The sequence below is a fragment of the Meriones unguiculatus genome, chromosome 3 (assembly GCF_030254825.1).
Source record: "Meriones unguiculatus strain TT.TT164.6M chromosome 3, Bangor_MerUng_6.1, whole genome shotgun sequence".
Lineage (NCBI taxonomy): Eukaryota > Metazoa > Chordata > Mammalia > Rodentia > Muridae > Meriones > Meriones unguiculatus.
This window is the reverse complement of record NC_083351.1, coordinates 8,702,626-8,724,648: the sequence shown is the minus strand read 5'-3', so window position 1 is coordinate 8,724,648 and position 22,023 is coordinate 8,702,626. Positions and strand designations below refer to the sequence as shown.

At 43.8% G+C, this 22,023-nt stretch overlaps 1 pseudogene; it reads right to left on the bottom strand.

Moving 5' to 3' along the window:
- Nucleotides 1–2,081: 2,081 nt before the first annotated feature.
- Nucleotides 2,082–6,415, bottom strand: LOC132652713 (uncharacterized; annotated as a pseudogene).
- Nucleotides 6,416–22,023: the final 15,608 nt, after the last annotated feature.

Here is a 22,023-nt window from a genome sequence, read left to right as displayed (position 1 = left end):
CCCCAAACATGCAAAGCACAGGGTTTTTATACCTGAAAATCAGGTCACTTTTGCTCTATAGTTTACAGCTGGCTGTAGATAGTTTACAGCTGGTTGTTTCACAGAACAGTTCACCCTGCCCTTCAAGAGCTATCTGCACCTGGCTTCAATTCAAATAATCACAGTCGTTTTTTCTCATTCCCAGGTGATCCCTCATTCCCCCCTTTTCTTTTTGCCTCAATTAACCCTAAAGTTGTGGATCAACCTCAGGGAAAGGTTGATACTGTCTCTGGAGCATCAGGACCTAAACTGCATTTACACGTTCCCTGATGAAGGCGAGTACTGGTCGGAGAGTTTATTGTCCCTGATGAGTTTCAGCTTTAGCGGGTTGCTGGGGGCTTGGACTTGCCAGGTGTCTGCAGGTTGATGAAGAGCTGGCTTGATGTGTGACTCATGGATCCAAGATGTGATGCCCTCTACTTTGACGGCAGTTGGTATAGTGGTGAGCAGGATGTAATAAGGACCTTTCCACTGGGGTTCCAGATTCTGGCTGTCGTTGCACATACCAGATCACTGATGGAGCACCTCCAAGGACCCAGGCACATATGTACTGCCAACCTTGCTCCAAATTTCTTTCTGAATAAGCTGCAGTCCTTTCAGCCTGGACAACAAGTCAGAGTTACCACTAGTTATGTCAAGAGGGTCCCCAAGAAGAGTCAGGGGAGCAGGAACCCCATATAGTAGTTCGAAGGGAGTCAGGCCCAGTAAGGAGGGAGTATTTCTGAATCTAAAAAGGGCCAAGGGAAGGAGCACCACCTAGTCACCGCCAGTCTCCATGGTCAATTTGGTGAGAGTCTCTTTTAGAGTTCTATTCATTCTTTCTACCTGTCCTGAACTTTGGGGTCTATAAGCACAGTGTAATTTCCAATTGAGCCCCAGAAACCTGGCCACCTCCTGACTTACCTAAGCAACAAAGGCCGGCCCATTGTCTGACCCAATTATCTTTAGAATACCGAACTGAGGAAAAATGTCTTCCAGAATCTTTTTGGCTACCACAAGAGCAGTTTCTTTCTTTGTGGGAAAAGCTTCCACCCATCCTTCTGACAGGGTTTACACTCCCGAGTCACTCTCTCAGTCAGAGCGGTGAGGTTTAGTATTTGGTACCGGGATTGGCAGGCAATTTTAGCCAATTTCTTTGGACCCAAGTGAATCCACTTATGCATCTTAGTTATTAATTTCTCAGTGTCTTTTTGTGGTAGAATGATCTTATCTTTGGAGTCAATCCATGCCCCCACATCGGTGTCAAATATCCCCTGTTTTTGCCGTATTAGCTTCAAGTCACTTTCTGAGTAGTTTAGTCGTTCTTCTCTGGGCAGCTCAGCAGTCAGTACCACTGGGACAGAGTTTCCTCTGCCGGCTACTTTAGCCTCCTGATCGGCCATGTTATTCCCCTTTGCTGCCCTGGAAATTTCCTTCTGATGTCCCGGGCAATTAATAATGCTTACCTTGGTGGGCAGCAACAAGGCATTGAGCAAAGCCAGAATCTCAAGTCCTTTCACCATCCCTGTTCCTCTGCTAGAACCTGCAAACAATCATGCTCCGGGAGCTGGATTTCTGGATCCGGCAATAAGGTGGCAGGGTTTAGCCCTGTTGCCGGGGCAAAGGTGACTCTATCGTTATTCAAGAGCAAAGCCTGGTAATGCGTCATCCGGGCATTTGTGAGCCAGCAATCAGGTGGTTGCCTATGACACTCTCAAGGGCATGAGGAGCATAGATGGTGAGGTCCTGTCCCAGAGTCAGTTTGTACTAGTGCCGCCACTGCTGCTACTATTCGCAGGCAGGTTGGCCATCCTGCCGCTACTGAATATAGCTTTTTGGATAGATAGGCTACCGGTCTCTTCCAGGGTCCAATTTTCTGTGTTAGCACCCCTTTTGGCCATTCCCCGATTCTCGGCCACACAGAGATGGAAGGGTTTGGTCACATCAGGGAGTCCCAATGCTGGGGCTGACATTAAGGCTTGTTATCAAATGAAGCTTGTTCAACCTTTCCCCAGATGAAAGAGTTGTTGCCCTTTGTAAGGGCACACAGAGAGGCTGCCATCTCAGCAAATCCCGGAATCCACAGCCGGCAAAACCCCGGGATACCTGTTTCCTTCAGAGCTGGGCCTTTTTCGCCGACGCTCTGTAGCGGAGGTCACCCAGCTCTTGCTACAGCCGGTGGCTTCATCAAATATGGTCCATGTTAGCTGGCCCGAGACCCCTGAGTCCAGGTCTTTCCATTCGAAAGCGAAAATGTCTTGGCTGGTAGGGCTAAGTTGAAGACAAAAGAATCCTTAAGGTCCAGGACTGTATACCAAACCCTGTCAGGGGGAAGGGAACTCAACAGGTTATACGGGTTGGGCACGGTAGGATGTAAGTCCGTGACCTGTTTGTTAACTTCGCGCAAGTCCTGCAAGTCATTGCTCCCAGGCTTCCGAACTGGCAGCAATGGAGTATTCCAGGCGGATTGGCACCTTCTGAGAACCCCTAGGTCAAGGAGCCACTGTATGTGAGGGCGGATCCCGTCACGGGCTTCCTTAGACATCGGATATTGTCGCACTGCGATCGGGGTAGCCTGAGGCTTCAGCTCTATCTGAACTGGGGGCTGTTTCTCTGCTTTTCCTAGGCCAGCTGTTTCAGCCCATGCCCTGGGATGTCTCTATAGCCATCAGTCAATGTCTTTTTCTGGACTTAACACCTTTTCAAACAGGCGGTATTCATCTTCCAGTTGAATCGTCAGCACGTGAATGGGATCCCCTTTATTGTCTGTCACCTGTGGGCCATCTGGTCTAAAGTGAATATGGGCCCCTATCTTAGTTAGGATATCTTGCCCTAACAGCGGGTACGGGCACTTGAGGACAACTAAGAATGAGTGGGATACCCGGCCCACTCCAAAGTCCACCTTTCTTCAGGTAGTCCATGAATATTGTTTACATCCAGTGGCTCCTTGGACCCATGATTTTTTTTCTTTTTTAGCTCCTAAGTCTCGTAACAGAACAGAATGCTGGACACCAGTGTCCACCAAGAAGTGGACCGGCTTTTTCTTCCTTTTGGACAATCCTTGATCCAGTGTCCTTTCTCCTTGCAATAGGCACACTGATTCTTAGACAGAGGGCCCCTCCAAATGCTAGGAACTCTCTCCCTATCATTACGACTCTCCTGCACTACAGTGGCTAGGATCTTAGTCAACTTTCTGTCTTGCCTCTTATCCCTTTCTCTTTCTCTTGCTTCCTGCTCTTTCTGCTTTCTTTCCTCTTTCTCTTCTTCCATCTCCCTGCTGTAGAAAACCTTTTCTGTTACCTGCACTAAATCCTTCAACAACTTGTCCTGTAAACCCTCTATTTTCTGGAGTTTTCTACGAATATCTCTGGCTGACTTGTCTATAAAGGTTATAGTCACCATTGCCTTATGTTCATCTGAGGTAGGGTCATAGGGTGTAAACCAGCTGTAAGCCTCCATCAGCCATTCAAGAAAGGCTGTGGGGGATTCATCCAGCCCCTGAACCATCTCTCTTACCTTCGTCAAATTGGTGGGCTTTTGAGCAGCCCCATGGAGACCCGCCATTAGAGTCTGGCAGTAGACCTTCAGGCGTTCCCTACCTCCGGGTGTGTTGTAATCCCAGTTGGGGCGGGTGGGGGGAAGCCATCATCAATCTCATTAGGGAGGACGGAAGGCCTCCCATCCATTCCTGGCACATTCTTTCTCACCTCAAGGAGGACCCGTCCCCGTTCCTCGGTAGTCAGGAGGGCCTGCAAGAGTTGCTGGCAATCATCCCAAGTGGACTGGTGTGACAATAGGACAGATTCAAACAAATCAGCTAGAGCTTGGGGATTTTCGGAAAAGGGGGGTTCACTTTCGGAATCTGGTGGTGACTGCAGTGGTGCGGAGGAACTGCTGGCAGCACTGTCGCTTTCAGAATCTGGCAGTGTGGAGGGACTGATGGCACCCTGCTGCAGACCTCCTGGGGGATTAGTGGGGGAAGAGCTGGTGGATAAAGAGGTGGAAGGTCAAAAAGAAGTCACAGTCTGTCCCATAATAAGTCGTCCATCAAGAAAGTCAAAGAAGCAACAACGATAGAGACAAAGAGAACACGACAGGCAATTCAGATAAGGACGCCCTTATGGGTGGTACCACAGAATTCTGATTGAGAGGCTGCCTCACGGCAGCCATCTCCAATGAGAAACAGATGGAGGAGGACCATCACGGACCTAGCCTCCCCAAATGGAATCTAGAGCCTCGTCCAGTTCCCAGTCAAACAATATTCTAACACGTCTGTCTATCACAATGACTGATCAGATGACCAAAAAAGGTCCAGATAGGTGCCTAAACGGATACAGAGTGGTATACCAGAAATCAGACTAACCTGTTCTGAGCTCGACCTCCGAGTCCAGTTTGATGAGGGTTGGGGAAGGGGCACGCTGATTCCCGGCCAATGCACCAAAATGTAAGCCCTGGCGTCTCACTGCTCAGGAGCTCAGGATTGCGCCCTTCCCAGGAACTCTCACAGACCAAAATTCGATGCAAAAGCAAGAGGTTTTATTGCTATCACGATAGGGTTGCCCCTCCAAAGATAGGAGATGACCCCAAACATGCAAAGCACAGGGTTTTTATACCTGAAAATCAGGTCACTTTTGCTCTATAGTTTACAGCTGGTTGTAGATAGTTTACAGCTGGTTGTTTCTCAGAACAGTTCACCCCACCCTTCAAGAGCTCTCTGCACTTGGCTTCAATTCAAATAATCACAGTTGTTTCTCATTCCCAGGTGGTCCCTCAATACCTTCTGCATTTTTGGGTTTTATTATTCCCAGGGATTTACTGTCTCATTCTCTCTGCCCCTGGTTCACCATGATGTCAGCAGTCCCTACCACACATCTACCGCCACAAATTGAGTCCCTCTGTTATACATTTCTTGCTTTAATGAACCCAGATCCTTTGAAACTCAGAGCCAACATCACCCTTAAGTTGTTTTGTCAGGTATTTTATCACAATGCTGTAAAAATAACCAATACGTTAATGTACGTACCCAGATGTAGAGCCGTGCAGGCTCGGCAGACTAGGCGACAGCTTATGCAGGGAGATCAGGGAGACACACAGCCAGAGTGTGTCCCTAGAATGTGCTAGCAAATTCATTTCTCAGGGCCACTATGCAAAGTAATGAGGTCTTGAGGGTTTCACCTTCATGAATGGGTTGGTTCAGATATGAGAACGTTTGAGGCTCTTAGTTGTATTTTATTCTTTCAGGTTCTCTTGCCTTTCCCTTTCCCCATGGATAATGCGTTAAGATGGACCTCACTGCATGCCTGAGCCTTGATGCTGGATTTCACAGCCACCAAAATGATGGGCAATAAATTTATTTTTTGTACAGAACTCTGTACATGTACTTTTGTTGTTTTGCTTTTTGTTTGTTAGTTTCTTTGACAGCAATATAGCTTCTAAGACAGGCTGTATGGCCACCTAGTCATCCATTTACCAGGTGTTTGCTCTCTACCATGGACCAGCAGGGAACTAAGAAGTGTTTCTCAAAAGGAGAACATGATGGAAACAGATACAGAGTCCCATAGCCAAACCATAGCCTGAGCTCGGAAGTTTTGTGGAAGAGTGGGAGACATGATTGAGGGATTTGGAAGGTTCAAGGACACCACAAGAAGACCCACAGAGTAAACCAACCTGGGCCCATGGGCATTCACAGAGACTGAACCAAAGAGCTTGCAGGAGCTGGACCTAGACCCCCTTCATATGTGACAGATGTGCAGCTTAGTCATCATGTGGATCTCCTAACAATGGGTGTAGGGCTGTCTCTGTCTCTGTTGTCTGCCTTTGGATCCCTTTTCCCTGCCTTGTCTGGCCTCAGTGGGAGAGGATGTGCTTAGTCCTGCTGTGACTTGAGGTGCCAGGGTGGGTTGGTACTCCTTAGGAACCCTCTTCTCTGAGAAGAAGGAGAGAGGGAAATGGGGGGATGGGTCATGAGGACAGGAGTGGGAGTAGAGGAGAAGGGGCTGGTATCAGGCTGTGAAGTGATTAAATTAAAAAAAAATGAGCCGGGAGTGATGATGCATGCCTTTAGTCCTAGCACTTGGGGGGAAGGGAGAGCAGAGGCAGGCAGATATCCATGGGTTTGAGGCCAGCCTGGTCTACAAAGTGAGGCCAGGACAGTCAGGGCTACATAGAGAAACCCTGTCTCAAACAATAACAAACAAAACAAAAAAACAAGATAAGACAAAACAAAAGATAAAAACTTAAATTAAAAAAAAAGATTTTCACAGTAATGGGTTCTTTGTGTGCATGATAATATATATAATATATATATATAATATATATATATTGCCTTATTCCTTTGACAACAGATCTTCCACTCACCTGGAACCAGCAATCCCCACTCCTCTCCACTCCTCACCATGCTGTGCAGTCATACATGTTTTTTTAACATGGATCCTGGGAATTAGAACCCAGGTTATTTTTTTTTCTTAAACATCAAGTGTTCCTACCCACTGAGAGCTAGCAACCTAGACTTCAGCATAGGTGAACTTAAAACAATTGAGACAAACTCAGCTACAGTAGTCTGGTATTACATAATATCTATACAAAACTAAATGAAGCTTGTAAAAGAATGTGGGTAAATTGGTGGAGCACAGGCTTAGCACATAAATAGGACTTCAGTCCTAATATTGTCATGTGTATGTGCACACACATATACACACTAAGAAAGAAGAAGAGAGAAAAGGAAAGGAGGGAGGAAAAGAGGAAAAGAGGGAGGGAGGAAAGAAGGGAGGGAAAAGAAAAACATTGTAATTACTATTAAGTTGACTCTCACTCATATATGTTAGAACAGCAATAAAGAACTGTTAAGGAAAAAAAAAACCCAACTCAGGCTGGAGAGATGGATCAGAGTTAGAGCACTGGCTGCTCTTCCAGTGGTCATGAGTTCAATTCCCAGCAACCACACGGTGGCTCACAACCATCTATAATGAGATCTGGTGCCATCTTCTGGTGTGCAGGTGTACATGCAGGCAGAACATTGTATACATAATAAATAAATAAATCTTAAAAAAAAAAAAGAAAAAAAACTTCTAGTCAAAAGACTAGTATCTCTGGTCTTGGTGGAATCTAGCATCCTACTTGGGGAGGGTCAATCACCTGGACAAGGGGCCACTCATCCTAGGGAGGTGGATTCCTAAGCCATGCTAAAGCGATAGATGGGATGATTTTTCCTTAATGAGGAACTGCGCTTTTCTTACAAGAGACCCCACCCCAGCTTGTAGCCAAATAGCTTATACATTGGCCCACTTTTCTAAACTATTTAGAAAGTGTAATTTCTCTTCTTTCTATTTTCTAAGTATGCTTTCTCTTAATAATTTAGGCATCCAACCCCTCCCCCCAAAAAACAAAAGGAGAACATTTCTTTGTAAAGAAGGGCTCTTTTCATTCCCAGATCCTAGAGGCTACATCATGATTCTCTGTACATGTTTGTGGAGCTGCTAGATCACAAATCCAAGTGGGACAGGAGCTCACACGACAGTGTTGGCCATCCCCAGGGTCTTCTCTTGCTTGGTTTGCGAAGCCTTTAAATTCAGATTTTTCTACTTGACTCAACAGATAGCTGTATGATTGTTGAAGTTAGCGTTTGAGAATTCTCCTGCCTCCTAATGTAATCTCCAGATTAATGCTGTGGGTCCAGGCAGGTCCGGGCATGAAGAATCTCGGAGGCACTGAATATACGTTCCCCACCAAGGATGAATGAGATGTTGCCCCATCGCCTTCTCTCTTTGGCCCTTGTATTGTGAAGGGCTGTTTTTCTCTCTGTGATCTACTTACTGTCATGGCTTTAGAATTTTTCATGAGTATTTTTTTATCAGTTGCCTGTTTAGAATGACCCCCTCAATGTAACACTGAATTGTTATCTGCTGTTTCTAGGTGAAAGCAGTTTATAATGTAACTTCCAGGATATACCCGTTTGGGAGAGCTGTTCCAGGCACATGTTACAGCACTGTGAGTTATTATGGAAGAATTCATGTTGTACATTAGATAAAGACTCTTTAAATAGACATTCACAAAGATAGGTTTTTCTTTGGCAATGTGAAGGATACATTGTGGTCAAAGTTGTGCTTACCTCTTTGTTTCCCCAAGATGCCAAAGTTGTCATAGAGACTTTGTATAAGAGAATGACCTCAAATACTACAAGTCAATATGTGTGTGTGTGTGTGTGTGTTAAGTTAGATCTATGAGCCAAAAGAAAGTATAAAGAGGCCTATCAAATATTATGCTCAGTGGTATAAGATCTACAATCTGCTCTTCTAGCTTGAAGAGTATGATACTGGAAACTTCCATAGATCATCGAGTCCCTGACTATCACCACAGAGATTAACTTGAATGTTCTGTGAAATTTATCTCCTACTTTTTAGTCTACGTGTATCTATGGAGGTGTCTTCACAACTTATATATGTATTGATTCCCACTGTCAATCTTCATTTCACACACCATGAAATAGACACGGGCCTTTGAATTACTAGTCGAGGCGACTGGAGTATTTGGTTCCTGCTTACAAAGGTTTCCCTCTAGGCATTGTCTTACCAGTGTCCTTTTGAACAGTTCATATCCCTGCCAACCACTTCACAGCCAATCAATGTATACTATGTATACTCTGGCAGAAGATTTTCTGTGGAAGACCTTGCTTGCATTCCAGAGTGTTGCATCAATACAGCACCTCCATGCTTCTGAGGCACAGTGAGCCGTGGAAGCTTGCTCTTCACTGAAGCCAAGATCACAGAAGGAAGAACAGCCATTCCTATATCTGTGCTTCCTGTGTTCCTTGGAATGCTCATTTTTTTTTCATTCAAGTATCTGTTGCTTTTAACCTTTGTATTAGCTTAAAAGTTTTTATTAAGCTCTATCTGTCCAAATTGCTATATGATCTCTTCCTCCTGTATGAACATAACTGATATGGTATCAGTATCAGCAATGGTGTAACAGGCCCCAGACTTTAGCACAACTGTTAGAGGCACCATTTTGACTGAAGAACCTAGCTCATAGTCCTCAACACCTGCACAAATATAAACAAAGATGTAATCCATCATAGGTCATAGTTCTAGGAAAGTTCCTGAATGTACTAACCTTGCTTTCTTGGCTTCTGTAGCTCCACTTACTGCTAACCCTTCTTGATAATTGAAGTGTGTCAAACCAGGTTGTGTTTTTTTTTCTTATTTACATTTTTAATTAATTACACTTTATTCACTTTGTATCCCTCCTGTAGCTCCTTCCAACCTCCCCTCCCAATTCCTTCCTTCTTCCCCCTTCTCCACACATGCCCCTCCCCAAGTCCACTGATAAAGGAAGTCTTCTTTTCCTTCTTTCTGATCCTAGTCTATTAGGTCTCATCAGGAGTACCTGCATTGTCTTCCTCTATGGCCTGGTAAGGCTGCTCCCCCCTCAGGGGGAGGTGATCAAAGAGCAGGGCAATCAGTTCATGTCAGAGACAGTCCCTGTTCCCATTACTATGGAACCCACTTGGAGACTGAACTGCCATGGGCTACATCTGTGCAGGGGTTCTAGGTTATCTCCATGCTACTTGGTTGGAGCATCAGTCTCAGGGAAGATCCCTGTGCTCAGATATTTTGGTTCTGTTGCTCTCCTTGTGGAGCTTCTGTCCTCTCCAGATCTTACTATTTCCCACTTCTTTCATAAGATTCCCTGCATTCTGCCTAAAGGTTGGTCATAAGTATCAGCATCTGCTTTGATAGTCTGCAGGGCAGAGCTTTTCCAAAGCCCTCTGTGGCAGGATCCTGTTCTGTTCCATGTTTCTCCTTCTGATGTCCATCCTCTTTGCCTTTCTAGATGGGGATTGGGCATTTTAGCCAGAGTCTTTCCTCTTGATTAGTTTCTTTAGGTGTACAGATTTTAGTAGGTTTATCCTATATTATATGTCTATATGAGTGAGTATATACCGTGTGTCTTTCTGCTTCTGGGATAGCTCACTCAGGATGATCTTTTCCAGATCCCACCATTTACCTGCAAGTTTCATGATTTCCTTGCTTTTCACTACTGTGTAGTATTCCATTGTGTAGATGTACCACAATTTCTGTATCCATTTCTCAGTTGAGGGGCATCTGGGTTGTTTCCAGCTTCTGGCTATTACAAATAAAGCTGCTACAAACATGGTTGAGCAAATGTCCTTATTGTTTACTTGAGCCTCTTTTGGATATATGCCTAGAAGTGGTATGGCTGGATCTTGAGGAAGCGCTATTCCTAGTTGTCTGAGAAAGCGCCAGATTGATTTCCAGAGTGGTTGTACAAGTTTACATTCCCACCAGCAGTGGAGGAGGGTTCTCCTTTCTCCACAACCTCTCCAGCATGTGTTGTCACTTGAGTTTTTTATCTTAGCCATTCTGATGGGTGTAAGGTGAAATCTCAGGGTCATTTTGATTTGCATTTCCCTAATGGCTAATGAGGTTGAGCATTTCTTTAAGTGTTTCTCTGCCATTTGATATTCCTCTATCGAGAATTCTCTGTTTAGCTCTGTTCCCCATTTTTTAATTGGATTACTTGATTTGTTACTTTTTAACTTCTTGAGTTCTTTATATATACTGGATATTAGCTCTCTGTAAGATAGAGGGTTGGTGAAGATTCTTTCCTAATCTGTAGGTAGTCGTTTTGTTCTGACGACAGTGTCCTTTGCTTTACAGAAGCTTTTCAGTTTCATGAGGTCCCATTGATTGATTGTTGCTCTTAGAGCCTGTGCTGTTGGTGTTCTGTTCAGGAAGTTGTCAATTATTATTATTATTATTATTATTATTATTATTTGTGCAAAAAAAAGTCAAGAATGGCAAGAGTCAGAAGTGCAATGGTTTGGGTGAGTTCTTCACGCAGCTGCAACCAGTGAGAGTAAAGATTTTCCACTTGGTTTAAAGCATATTCCTGTGTTCTCTGGTGGAGTTACCTGTAACAATGGTACCCAGGGGATACATTGTATAACATAGTTTGGAGCGTATAGCAGAGGATGTCCTATGGTTTTAAGTGCAAGGCTGAGGTGCACTTTGTCAGGTGGAAATTAGGTAATAGTAACACATGACAGTTGGTAGCTTCACAGTTAATGAAATGGTTAATTTGGTTAAAGTCCTAACCAAAAAAATAAAAAATAAAAAAGACATCTTGAGAGGACAAGTGTTTCTCCAGCTGATGGTTGTACTTGGTATGAAGACAATGAGCTATATGTGGTGCCCCTGATTTCTAGATTTACATAAACAAAAGAGAAAAAGAAAAAAAATTTAAGTATTTTCTTCCCTGCTGAACTGAAAATTTGAAAGCTCCATAGCAGTTGTAAAAGAATCTTTCAAATTTTGCAGCCACATAAAGGACATTGGAGGAATTTAAATGCAAAATTGAGTGATGTATCTTGGTGAATTATCATGGCAGGTGTGACTACAGAATCACTAACTTTGGACCCTGACATATAAAGGTGGGGTTATATGTTTAGATTTAGATGAAACTCAAAAATACAAATGGACTGTAGACTCCTTTATTAACAGAAATAGCTTACCCTCTGGTTCTTAGACATGAATTTCTCCCTTACATGAGACTCACTGATAGTCTATTTTAGAATACTGGAAGTCCATACTTATTCTCAGGATCATATCAGATGTTTATCTGCTATGACCGGAAACCTATAGGACTAGTTCATTAAAAAAAAGTTGCATCACAGCTGAGAAAACCAGGCCTCAGGGAACTGCAACCTTTTGCAAGCAAACACACCTGCATAACCTTTTCCCTCGCTGTGTGTCATACTGGGCAGTAAATATACTCCAAGAAGAAGCGTTATCTGGAGCTTCCAGTGGTGTTTTCCATTCTTTCAAAGAGCCTGGATCAAAAGCCATCAGTGCCTCCATTCCCAAGAAAATAAAACCAGGAGAGACCAGGGAGAAGGGTCCCTGGTCCACCTGGCCACACCATCTTGGATTCTGGCAAACTTTGACACGAGTGTGCTTTTCTTCAGCCACTGTGACTTAATTGATGCCAGGGGTGGGGGAAATCAACAGCTGATCATCTTTAACATTCAACTTACCAATTCTGTCTACAAAACTACAGATATCTAGGTTGGGGTAACCCACGACACACCTAACCAGTTGCTCACATGTGATAAAGTAAAAGAGTTTAGAATAAGAATCCAGCTGGATTTTTTTCATTTTCATCACTTCCAATTAACATGTATATTAATTGTACATGGATATACCATGACACTTTGATATGTGCATATATTATGCTTTGGTTGCATTTATTTTCCCTATTACCCCTTCCTACCATGCTGCCTTCTCTTTCTTCACACCCTTATATTCTTCTTCTCTTCCCCCTCCCCAAAGTGTTGTTACCATTCTACACTATCTTTTCTTGAGAGAAAACAGACAATACTTGTCTTTCTTTTTTCACTATACATGATGTCATTTTCATTCAGTTTCCTTTATGGATGTGTAAGTATCCACTATGTACATTTTCTCTATCTATTCATCTGTTGACAGGCTGACTCCAGAGCTTGGCTACTGTGAACACTACCTCAATTGATATGAATATTCAGAAAGCTCTTGTTATATGCCAATTCCTTTCCTTTGGGCATACACCTGGGATTGATACAGATGGATCACACAGCAGTTTTGATTTTTTTTTTTTTTTTTTTTGGTGGTGGTGGACTCACCATACTGTTTTCCTTAGCAGGTGTACTATTTACTGTGACAATTATTCTCAATGATATCTTGGGAGAACACATAAACTCTCCTAAAATTGAATAGGTATCTGGGCAAAGCTTTCCAAATAGGTCTGCATCTCTGATTCTTGTTCTAAAAGGTCCAGAGTCACTTTATAAGCTTTTAAAGATTCATAATTGGGGGACTATAAACTCTGAACCATATAAATATTGGTATTTTCATAAACCAAACATGACTAGAGGGTGTGGTTATTACCCTTGATAGACTTGGCCAAGATATTTCAGGAGACAAGTGTCTTGTAATGTCACCCTTCCTTAATAAAGAACCCAGTTGATTTGTTGCATGTGGGAAATGGTACAGTTGACATTGAGAGGGTCTGGGCAGGCAGTGGGCATGAGCTTCTAGATGGCTGCTGTACCTCAGAGAGCCTTTTATCATCTCTGATATTGAGGTTAGGAACCACTGCAAAAACCTAAGGATCAGTGTGGTCATATGCTGGAAGGGATCATGGATTCAGATGGCATATTCAATTGTCTAAGGTTTTCCACTTCAGACAGGGTTTAAGAAAGTCTGACTATGAGGCTATTTTTGCATGTAAACCTGAGGGTGGAGAAGACTGATGAAAAAAAAAGAACTCAGACAAATAAACTTTCAGGGGATTGAAAGAGTTGTGTGTGATCTTGGAGGATAATCTCCCACCATATAGGTTAAGCAAACAGGCCAGTCAAGACACAGAGTTACAAAAATAATGACAAACAAGGAAAGTGGGACAAAAAGAATTATTCACTTTTGACTCTTTATTTCCTTTTCTTTTTCTTCTTTTTTCTCCACCTCCTTTTCTCTTCCTTCTACCCTGGAACCCACTATATAGACTAGGCCTCAGACTCACATCTGACTCTGCCTCATTAAAGGTATGCACCACCATGTCCACTCCGCCTTTCTCATTGGACTTTCTTAACCTTGTTGTGGGTCCTGGTTTGAATTCACAAGATTCTTGCAGGCTCACTTGAGTCCTTTGGTTCTTGGAGCTTCTTTTCTGTGATATAACTTGGGTTTTGAGTGAAAGGTGAATCTTTAATGAATATCCTGTATATATGAATGGGTTGGGCTGGTCCTGAGGAAATTGTGACTTAAAGATTTCTACACATGTGCAGCTCCCTGCTCCCAGGGGAGACATCTGGGGACATCTGTGGGAGAAGATATCGACAGAGTGATGATGTGTTTGATTGTTTAATTACCATTGACTGGTGTGGGTCAGAGCTAGCTTCTTCTGAAAAGGGTGTTCCATCCAACATTTCAAAGGGGCTGAAGTTGAGATTGTCTTTGGGAGGGGAGAAAGTTCTGATATAGACTAGAGGAAATAGAACCAATGTTCAGGAGATTCTTGACACAGTTTGGCATTGCTTTCCCCTCCCTTGGCCTCTGTTGAATTTTACCAAATTTTCTCCCAAATAGACTGTGTGATTATCTGTTTCTTGCACCCCCTTCAGTGTATCCCCATAGAGTTCAAAACTGCATCCCTCTCCTGGGCTAGGCTCTCAATTAAGAAGGACTCCTGGTACTAATCCTTCCTACCATACATCTGGAGTAAGGGAGGAGAGGGATTAAGTTGCATAAATCTTTAGATGGTTAGAAATTTGGAGGTGATATTTTAGAACTTGAAAGCCATGGGATTATGTGGCTGAGTTTTATGAAATATATATTTATGTGAAATATATCCACAAAGAAACAAACACACATACATGCACATTCCCTCTGGGACTCTCAACCTATATATAAATTTACAGTATGGTTCCATCTTTTATCCTCCAGCCTGAACTTGTTATCAGATTGGACAGAAAATTCCACTTTTTCTTGATGTTGAAGTTTTCATATCCACATACCCCCAATCAGCCTTCAGTTGGGACCAAGATTCTCTTAAAATCATAGACTTTGGTGGTGAGCAACAGGGGCAACATTCCAACCTCCCTGATTTAGGGCCAGGTTGCAGTCACATAACTGTGCCTGACCCTTTGTAAACTTCTCCAGTCCCTCTTGCTACCTGTTAACAAGCTGTGCTGCCCAACTCAAAGGCCAACCATCGTTCTTGGAGCTGAGGAAACTTCTAAGGGACAATTTGGAGTGACCACCAAATTTATTCAGAACACACAGTCGTTGTTTGGGAACACCTGGAATGGTGTTTCCCCTACTGGCTTGGAGCTCTTTGCCAGCAGGGTAGACAAAATCACCAGGGACAGGCTGTGAACCTGGCGGTCTTACATCTGGTTTCCATGCAGAACCACATGGGGGTTGTTTTCCTTCTTCTAACAGAGGGCAGAGCACTGGTCACCATGTGATCCACAGCCCACGTTCCCCACTGCTAAACTCTTTAGCAGGTTCCTTATAGACTTCCCCACTCCATAACTGCTTCTCTGGGTCATCGCTATCTAATTACTGTGTCCCCAAGGACCCTAAAAATTGAACTTATTTGATCTATTCTCTGAACTTGAGAACAGTTTAGTCACTAATAAGATCCTTCTCAAGATGGCTCCTGGTTATAGTACTTTCAGTGTTTGCCGAATGAAAACCTGAATTTTGTCTTCATACAAATATTGCCTATTTTAGAAAAGAAGTGATAGTCAGACTACAACCCCACACTGGCTTAATGCTGATAAATCCTAGGTCTTCCTGCAGCTGAGATGGCTGTTTCACTGTTGTCTGTTACCTCTGGCTTTCCTAGGGTCTTAGCTTTTTTTACTTTTGCTGTGACAAAATATACTAGCAAAAACAACTTGTAGGAGAAAGTGTTTATTCACAGTTGAAGAACACAGTCCACCATGGCAGGGAAGCCAAGCCATCAGGAAGTTTGTCGAGGTACATCCACAATCAGGAAGCAGAGAGTACTAAATGTTTGCTGCTGTTCAGATCCCCTCCTTGACTCACTCACACAGTCCAGGATCCCATCCAGGGAATGGGGCTGCCCACAGTGGGAGATCTTCCTATCTTAATCACTGTAGACAAAACAACCCCCATAGGTATACCCAAAGGCCTGTCTCCCAGCTGATTCTAGAGTCTTCCAAGCTAGAGTCTTCCAATGCACACTAACCATTGCAACTAGTGCCTGGAGGATGCAGTTTTCCTCCTCCAACTGGAGAACTGGAACTGGAGCTGAGAGTTACTTCAAAATCTTCTGCGTTGACTTCTTGTGCCATTCTTTTGCTTGATTTTCATGTTACCTCCATCTTGGTTCTGAGTTCTTCTCTTTCTCCACTTGGGATATAGTTACTCCTTTGTGGCCCTCAATACTCACTGCCAGAGTTTCCAGGTGTGCATTTGAATTTCATCATCTTGTTCTGTCTCACACTGCTTGATCCATTGATTTTTGCATTAATTGTTTTGTTTCACCTGAGGCATTGGTCTGGGTCCAGCAGAATGTATCTGGAACTTAGCAAATGCTGCACTGGTCCACAGAAGGGCCTTGAGGGTGCTGATATCATTCACATAGCCATGACGATGACAAGGCCTACCAGGTGTTTCTTTAACATTCGGAGATCTCAGATGAGGCATCCATTCTGGAAAGGAATGTAGATCATTGTGACAGGAGGCAAGGAAACAAACACGTGCCATCCGTGTAAGTGCAGTCCCAGGGAAGTGCATGTGGCTAACTAGAAAGACAATGTCACTCAAGTTCTTGAGGCCACTTCTAGTTGAAAGTAGCACCACTTTCAATTAGAGGGGACAGACTGATTAAGTACCCAGTGAGTTTCTGGCTGGCTGGTCTGACTCCTTATGGTTACCATGGAGCCCTGCAGCTTCTATAGCAGCATGCAGACTCTTGCTCCAGGTCTGATTTGAACCAGGATGGAAAGATCTAGGGACTTTATCACTAGATTGAAGCAGCCAACATGTCCCTTGTATATGCTGCTCTCAGTTTTCTTTCTTTTTTTTTTTAAATTAAATTTTATTTTATTAATTACACTTTATTCACTTTGTATCCCCTCCATAAGCACCTCCCTCCTCCCCTCCCGGTCCCACCTTCCCCTCCCCTTTCTTCACACATGCCTCTCCCCAAGTCCACTGATAAGGGAAGTTCCCCTCTCCTTCCTTCTGATCTTAGTCTATCAGATCACATCAAGAGTGGCTGCATTGTCATCTTCTGTGGCCTGGTAAGGCTGCTCCCCCCCTCAAGGGGAGGTGATCAAAGAGCAGGCCAACCAGATTATGTCAGAGGCAGTCCCTCTTCCCATTACTATGTAACTTGGACACTAAACTGCCATGGGGTACATCTGTGCAGGGGTTCTAGGTTATTTCCATGCCTGGTACTTGGTTGGAGTATGAGTCTCTGGGAAGACCCCTGTGTTCAAATTTCAGGTTCTGTTGCTCTCCTTGTGGGGTTCCTGTCCTCTCCAGATCTTACTATTTCCCACTTCTTACATAAGATTCCATTCACTCTGCCCAACCGTTGGCCATAAGTCTCAGCATCTGCTTTGATAGTCTGCAGGGCAGAGCCTTTCAGAGGCCCTCTGTGGCAGGTTTCTAGATTGTTTCCTGTTTTCTTCTTCTGATGTCCATTCTCTTTGCCTTTCAGGATGGGGATTGAACATTTTAGTCAGGGTCCTCTCTCTTAGTTAGTTTCTTTAGATGTACAGATTTTAGTAGGTTTATCCTATATTATATGTCTATATGAGTGAGTATATACCATGTGTGTCTTTCTGCTTCTGGCACAGCTCACTCAGGATGATCCTCTCCAGGTCCCACCTTATCATGATTTCCTTATTTTTCATTGCAGAGTAATACTCCATTGTGTAGATGTACCACAATTTCTGCATCCATTCTTCAGTTGAGGGGCATCTGGGCTGTTTCCAGCTTCTGGGACTGCCTACAGATTGGGAAAGAATCTTCACCAACTCTTTATTTGACAGAGGGCTAATATCCAGTATATATAAAGAACTAAAAAAGCTGAAAAGCAGCAAACCAAGTAATCCAATTAAAAAATTGGGAACAGAGCTAAACAGAGAACTCTCTGTAGAGGAATACTGAATGGCAGAGAAACACTTAAAGAAATGCTCAACCTCATTAGCCATTAGAGAAATGCAAATCAAAACAACCCTGAGATTTCACCTTACACCCATCAGAATGGCCAAGATGAAAAACTCAAGTGACAACACATGCTGGAGAGGTTGTGGAGAAAGGGGAACCCTCCTCCACTGCTGGTGGGAATGTAAACTGGTACAACCACTCTGGAAATCAATCTGGCGCTTTCTCAGACAACTAGGAATAGTGCTTCCTCAAGATCCAGCCATGCCACTCCTAGGCATATATCCAAAAGAGGCTCAAGTAAACAATAAGGACATTTGCTCAACCATGTTTGTAGCAGCTTTATTTGTAATAGCCCGAAGCTGGAAACAGCCCAGATGCCCCAGTTTTCAAAAACGCACAAAAATTATTGATTCAGAAGATTTCCAAAGAATATGGTGCATACACAGTGACCTGCTTTTTGTCATGAGGATTTCTAAATACTATTCAAACCCTGAGAAATCTCAAGTGGTCGCTGCCCCCTTACAATGGCTTTTTGTTCTCCCCTCCCCACAGCTGTCTCTCTGATGTTCTGTACTCCACATGAATATCGAACAGTATTTTAAACTACCACAGACAGCATGAACTCCTGTGCCTCTCTGTGGAATGTCATAACATACAAGATGTCTGGGATTGGACCGTTACTGTAGTGGAAATCCCAAGGCAAGACTGAGATGGTGTACAGCTGGCCCTGCTGGGTAGGAAAAGAAGCCTTCTGCCTTTAATGGTTGGTAAGGAGTAAAAGGCAAGCAGGTGACCACTTACCAGGTGCTGGGTTTACTTGCTGCAGTAGGTCACGAGAGCTGGGAGGCAGTTTCAGTCAGAGTAACTGCCTGAGTCATTTCAGAATCAACCCCATTCTCCAACACACTTCCACTTATTCTAGCCAGGTGAATGCAACTGGCTTGATCAACACTTTCTTGGTCTCTGTAGTGGCACTTGAGATATAGAACTGATTCTGTTTTGCTGTCCTGTAAGGGGAGGGAAATGCAGGCTCTTATACATAGATCCTCCCACCAATGTGACCCTGACTCCATGATCAGGGGTCCATGTGGTTCTGCCCAGTTCCCCTTATACCTACTGTGTTATATTGTCATCAGCCAGCAGTGACACCTGAATACCACCTGAGAGAGGGCTGGGAGAGAAAGAGAGAGACAGGGTGACACAGAAAAGAACACCAAGTCTACATGCTGATCTTAGGTGTCAGTTTAATGGACGTTAGGTTAACACTTAAGTAGGCAATTTTACTTAGCCAAAACACAAGAGGGTTTACTCAAGGTTACAAAGAACCTGCGGTCTGGTTACCATGGTAGCAAGGAATTTACTATCTGGTTCTCAGGGTCGAAGCCTTCTGCTGAAGGACTGTCACGGACAGTCTATGAGAGACCGGACTTTGGATTAAACCCAGAGCCAAGAGGCCAAATTCCACTGCTCACATGCCATTAACTCCAAATGTGCCATTACCTCCAAAAGGCTGCCACATTATATAGTCTAGCAGGAGAGCCGTAGCAAACAAGAGCATCTGTAGGCCAAGGGATGGGTCTGAGGCAAGCTGTCTTCTGTTACCTGATGTCAAGAAGCACCTGTGTTGACTTGCCAGGATTATTAGTCCTAAAGATTAACAGCCACTTAAAACTGACATCTGTGGGTGTTGCTTTTTCTCCTGCCCAGAGTCAGTGTAGATAACTGCTCTAAATACTCTACAGTGAGATCAGGAATAGAGCTAAAATACATGCTTATAGCTGGGCATAGCTATAATTCAGCTGATTGTAAGGTTGAGCCAGGAAGAGTCCGAGTATAGGCCCAGCCTGAGCACCAAAGTAAGATCTTGTTTTCAATAAATAAATAGATTAGAATTATATATATGTATATGTATATACATATATATATGAGTAACAGTTTGTAGAATTGGGCAAGAAGTCATAACTCCATTGGGTTCCTCTGAATGGTTTATGGGTCAGGACTTGAAATATTTTTTTCTCCTATAGGTTAGTATATATATATTTAAAATAAAACCATCGTGTAATAGGCTTAGAAGCCGCTTCGTTCCCACTCAACTGTGATCATTCAAACACTGACAGAATCCCATGGGCTAAGCAAGATGGCGTCACGGTGCAGCCTTTATCTTTGTACATTGACTGTAGCCATGTAACCACCTTGACTTGAATGAGCAAGTGCAACATATATCTCCTATAGCTCCAAGATAACATCATCTGGAGAAAAATCAGGGAGTCTCTGTCACCTTCTCCACGGTCTCCCCTGCCTTATAAAGAGTAACACCCAAAGCAGAGTGTCTGTAAGTATTTAGGTCTCACCTTTACCTTTACCCCTAATCATGAACTTTATGTCTTGTGATGTCTTGCTGAGTATAGCTGTATGGGGTGGGGGTGGCTGTAGATTGTCCATCTGAAGGTGAACTCTGTTGCCCTGTATCCATGAGCCTTGAGATTCTATTCTCCCCATAAAGCTGGGGGAAATTTTAGCATGTCAACACCAGTAAATGCAGGCTACTGCTGAGAGCAACTTTAAGTCTACTGAGCACATCTTTAGATGGCCATTGTGGTGGTTTTCCGCTTCAGGCGTCTGTAGGCTCTGCCTGGCAGGAACCTGGGACACAGGCCAGCCAGGTACCTCTGACTCAGGGTCTCACAGAGTGAGATCAAGTCTAATCCTTCACAGCTGCAGCTGTTTACTTAAGGCTGAACTGGAGGAGGATCAGTTTTCCAGGTCACTCATGTGGTTGTTGGCAGCACCAGGGCTTCCCTAGCCGTGGGTTAAAAAAAACCAGTGCCTATCAGAATGCGTTAAAGTGATATACACAGAAAGGCCCCCAACTTAGTAGGGAAGCAGGACGAACCATTATAAACTGGTGGGCTGGAGTGACAGAATTACTTTCTTTCACTTTTCTAGGCCAAAAATCTGAAACGCCAGTGATGCCAGGCTGTCTCTGAAGGCTCTAAAGTAGAATTATGTTCTTGTCCTGGTTGGGGTTTCCATAGCACATGGTTGCTTTGTCTTGTAGCAACGTTATTTCTCCCACTTCTGTGTTGACACAAACTAGGTCCACCCAGAAAAGGAGTCTCGATTGAGGCATTGCCTCCATTATACTGGCCTGTGAGTGTATGTCTGTGGAACATTTTATTGATTGGTGATGGGTGTGGAGGAGCTCAGCCAACTGTGGAGGATGCTACCCCTGGGCAGGCGGTCCTAGGTCATATAACAGAGCCAATAAATAGGATTCCCACATGGCCTTTGCTTCAGTTTCTGTCTTCAGGTTCCTGCCCCGGCTTCCCTTAGCGATGCACTGTGGTGGGGAGATAGAAGGGCAGTAAACGTTCTCTTCCCCACCTTCATTTGGGTTTGGGTTAGGGTTATTTCTCCGTAGGGATTATGTCCTCCATAGATGCTTTTGCACACACGTGTGTGCGTGTGAGAGAGGGTGTGTGTTATATTATCAACTGTACCAATTTCTGTGAAAAAAATTTCTCGTCATAAATCAGGTGGATGTATCTATAGCTGTTGTGCTACTGTTGTGCCAGTAACCACATCCTGCCTGGCACATTGGTAGTCTGGCATGCAAGATGCCCACCCTGTTCATATATATATATGGGCTATCCATTGGTAGTTCTCCCCCAGTTTTCTGCACACTGTCTTCCTGTACTTCCAAAGGGAGCCAGCAGCTAAAGAACATCTATCTTAGTACCAGCCTGCTAGCTCTATGGCCTGTAACCAAAGCAGTGTCTCCAGCAGTAGAATCTTACTGCCTAGTTTAGATATGCACCCAACAGTACTGGCAATAGCTGTTGTTATTGTCATTGTTGTTAGTGTGTGTGTGTGTGTGTGTGTGTGTGTGTGTGTGTGTAGATTTAGTGGTCTCACAGCTCAACAAATTTTAGAGAGATAACTCATTCTCAGCATTAAAGTTTTCATCCAACAGTCTTGTGGTTCCCAGGAATGCCTTTTCCTAACCATGTATATTCACAATCTTCAACAAATTATCAATTTGTTGATCAGGGAGACCACTAAATTTACACACACACAGAGTCACAGCTACATGCCTTATCACTCACAGCAGAGATTATGGAATAGCTATCACACTCTGCTTACGAGTCTGCCTCATACGTGCTAATTTTAGAGAGTGCAGTGCACTCTCTGGTGTCTAAGCTATTTGGGAGAATCACCATACCTGCTTGTGCTTGGCATTGAGAACCCAATAAAGGAGATAGTGTTTATCCTACATGTCTTGGTTTATATAGGGAAAGTG